Here is a 4,540-nt window from a genome sequence, read left to right on the forward strand (position 1 = left end):
TGACTGGTGATGAAAAAAGGTTAATGGTATAGGTTTAATGTTATTTTTTTTCACTTTAAACGGTTATTGGTATATAATTTGGTCCAATATAGGACTCTTTCCATAAATAAAATTAATTTAAAATACTAAAATTTGAATACATATTATTTTACAAAAATATTGTCATTCTACCATTTTAAATAAATATTTTAAAGTGTTGTTATTTTGACTAATTATGTTAGGTATCATGACTTAATTGCTAATTTTCCCTTTAATATTTTTGTCTTAAATCTACTAATCAAACATTGTCACACAAATTGAAACATTAATATCAATATCTCCTTTACTTGACCATTCGGGTTGGCCCAGTGGTTTGGACTTGAAACTTCCATGTTGGAGGTCTCAAGTTCGAAATCTCTTGTCAGCGAAAACAAGGGATTTGCCTTTGGGTCGAGCTAATCGCACCGGACTTGCCTAGTGTGGATTACTTCTCCTATGTAATTTGCGAGTTATTGCATAGAAGTGAAATTTTTACCTATGCGCACCCAAATAATAGCGGCCACATGTTTCCCTCGTCATAAAAAAATATCTCCTTTACTTGGTATATGATCACATGATGATGATGTTGATATATATCCAACATTTTATTAATTTGTGCATGTGATAAGACTTGGGAATGGTCACATCAACATATATAATAAAATATATGTTCACTTTAACACTCAACCTATTGCTAGCTAGCAATAATCAATGAATGGAACATTATAGTATATGATATGAAGTTAGAACTATACTTCAAAAAACATTTCACTAGAAGAAACCAAAATGGAAACCTATTTTCTATGTAGCAAGTACTACTACTATTGATATCACAAATGTATAGTCACGGCCATATCTCTAGCTCATATTCATGAATGAATGAAAAGGCTAAAATATCATCTTGATTTGACTAGTTATGTACATTTAAGTTTGAGTGAGTCCGATAATTTTAATTCAAATCAATATATTATTAGAAATATAGAAAAAAAGTTTTTTATTTTATGAATCGATGAAAAAATTGTGTTATTAAACATGATTTTCCACTTTATTCCCTTGAAATAGTTCACTCAGAAAATTCATGATGGAAAATAGATTTTCATTGAAATATTGGGAAGCTTTTTAATTTTTTTCATGTGAAAATGTTACTAATTTATTTTACTAATTCAATCAAAATTCAATGAAGAGAGGTGTTAGAATATTTTTCGGTGCAAATTTTCAATAGGAGAATAGTAATTTTTAATTGAATAATAATTTAAATGTGAAATAAGACCTTATTTCGGATGATAATGTTCACATATACATCACTTGCTCTTTGCGTCCACTCTACATGTATTTATCTCATAAAACTTATAAAAAGAATAATTATAATCTCAATTTTCCAAACTTTCTTAAAATTTCGACTTCACCTTTGATATATAAGAATCATTTTCCTGTGAAGACCCGCTTTTGTTATAACTGTGATGATTCCCTTACACTCTGTTTGGATCATTGTTACCCATTGTTTCATAATGCATTGTATTGTACTTTATTGTACTGTACTGTATGATAAATACAACGTTTGGCTAGACTGTATCGTTTGTTGTTGTTTAATAACATTTTAATCGTTTGGTTTGATTGTATCGTACTGTATTGTAATTTATAAATTTACTAAAATATCCTTAATTATTCTAGGATAGGAGGTTTGACTAGAATTATAATATAAGGTAAAGGGTAAAATAGTATTTTGAAATATTATGTAAAGATATAATTGAAAAAAGAAATTAAGTAACAATGGGAACACACCAAATCGGTTGTTCCATAAAATAGTGGTTTTCATTGTTACGTAACAACGAAATTTAACAATACAATACAATTTAAGTAACAATCAAAAACAAACATTATAGGTATAGTAACGATACAATACAATACAATACAATAGGTAACAATGATCCAAACAGAGTGTTAGCCACAACCATTGTAACAAGTAGGCAAAGTTGACGTACTATTGTATCAAATTATATGGTACTTTTCCTTTTAGTTGATCTCAAAATAAATTATACATAATTTATTATTTAGTAACAATTTAATTTTAAAGTGATGATGTATAGTCACGTAAATATCTATGACTTATTAGACATCAAATTTAGAATTTTTTTTTATATCTTTCTTATATTTAATGCTAAATTAAATTAAGTCAAACAAATTAAAATGAAGATTTTTTTTTAAAAAAAAGTGAAGATAGAAATTAAGGCAATGTAGTATCCAATGTACATGGTAAGAACCCGTTTGATTGACTTAAAAAATAGTAGTTTTAAAATTTAAAAAAATTTAAATTTAAATGATTTTTAAGTCAAAAATTTAAAAGTAGGGAAAAATCTACTTTTGATTTTCAACTTTTTTAAAGTCATTTTAAATTTATTTTAAGTATTTTTAATGTAGCTAAAGACTTACAAAAATTAAAAATAACTTAAAAATAAATTCGATCAGCTTTTAAGCTATTTCCAAACAGGCTCTAATATGCCTCTACTTTGTGTGTATGTGTGTTTGTGTTGTCAGCGTAATTTGAGGGCTATGTATTTTCTGATCAAATATTTATTTCAGAGTTCACATCACCAAAGTTTAGGGCCTATAGGTGTTTTTTCATGTTACAACAAAAAAGTGCATCTATATTGAGGTTGGCCAAAACATCAATGTTTACTTTTTGACTTTTAAGTGTGTTATGTATTACTATTCTAATTAATTATATCGTTGTAACGTCAGAAAAATTGTTTTCGATAAATACTCAAGTTAAAGAGAAATTTTGAAGCGGAGAAAATATGATGGTACCACATTGACTTGATTGGGAGACTCACCATTGTATTATGGAGAGCTACGCTTTCACAATTTGAAAATAAAGGTAGATCTAGTTCATTTTAATAATGTCGATGATATATTTAATACATATTAATGAAGGACAAATCTAGTCGTCTTTGGTAACAAAGAGAATATTTTTATCTAGTCCAATTCTTAACGAAAATAAATACTTACTATTTCAGAAAGTCTAAGAACAAAATTGGTGTACATGACTATTTTTGTCATGTGATTATGGGGTAAAGGTAATTGACATATACTCCCTTTGTCTAGTTTTACTTGTCCCGTATAGAATTAATACAATTCTTAAGACATTACAAATAAAATGATAATTTTACTATATTACTTTTTGAATACAATAAATAAATGCTTTGAAAAGTAATTATTAAGAATGAATTAGGAATTAAGTGATAAATTTTGACTTGATTTTTCAATCAGTACAAGTAAAAGTAAACAATATCTTTAATATAATGAACAGATTGAGTAATAATTAATTGATGAAACTATATAATTAGACATACTTCACTACCATATATACTATTATTATCTATACTTTCAAAATATTATGTCTCTTACCACTAATTAAGGGGTTCCTATCATATATCGAAGAAATACACTTATTTTTGATACCATATATACGAAAATAGGAGAAGAGGCGAGCGAGACTGGAGAGGGAGGCGATTGAGATTCGTATGTATTGAAATACATGTGAGTCACACTAGATACACACTAAATACAAGTATCTGTATGTGTATGGTGTGATTCGCATGTATCTGGGATATCGTATACATGGGAGAGTGGCGAGCGAGATGGAAGAGAGGCGAGAAAGGCAAGCGAGATTTTGTTATGTATCCAGATACATGCGAATCCACTTAGATACAATGTATCTAACACAAATTACATCTAAATTTAACCCATGTATCCGAGATACATGCATTTCGAGTCACCAAAATATGTTAAGATACACGTAATATTACAAAATAAAATATATCTAAATAATTAACTCCTAAACTAATAGCACTTAGGTAAATTTTCCTAATTAATTTGAATTGACTGACCCATTAATATTCCCTGTGGACAATAATATAATCTTTCACAAGAAAAAGAATCTTAAATTAGAACTAGGTTCTAAATTTAGGAAATTAGTCAAATGTCAAAACTTACAAGAAAAGAATAATCAAAGGATGCTAAGGAATATACATTAGTTTCTCCGAATAGCTTAATGGTCTAATCCTTGTACCTCGACATTAAGGGGAAAAAAAGTGAACAAGTAATAAAATTATCATGTAAAATTAAATATTTATTTTCGATATAGTGAACAAATGTAAGATGTAAATATTATTCTAATTTATATTTTATTTCTACAAATTTTTTAATGAAAAGTTAATCAAATCTGATACTTAAAATCATAAAAGTCGAACTCATCAAATTAAAACTCTAACTTTGTCTGTATTTGCATGGAGGTATGTTTCCCCCGGTGGCGGTGGATCTAGATTACAATGTACAGATTTACGAAAATTCAATTACTTTTGCCTAGGTCTTTATATATTGAAAAATCCACTAAATATTTGATTTAGTAAATCTATTATTATCACATATCAACTTGAGATTGTTTTACCGAAATCTATAAATTTTAAATTCTGAATCCGCCTAGACTATTCGAACTCCCCCCACCCCACCCACTATGCCGTAT

This window comes from Solanum tuberosum, unplaced genomic scaffold (genome assembly GCF_000226075.1).
Source record: "Solanum tuberosum cultivar DM 1-3 516 R44 unplaced genomic scaffold, SolTub_3.0 scf00086, whole genome shotgun sequence".
Lineage (NCBI taxonomy): Eukaryota > Viridiplantae > Streptophyta > Magnoliopsida > Solanales > Solanaceae > Solanum > Solanum tuberosum.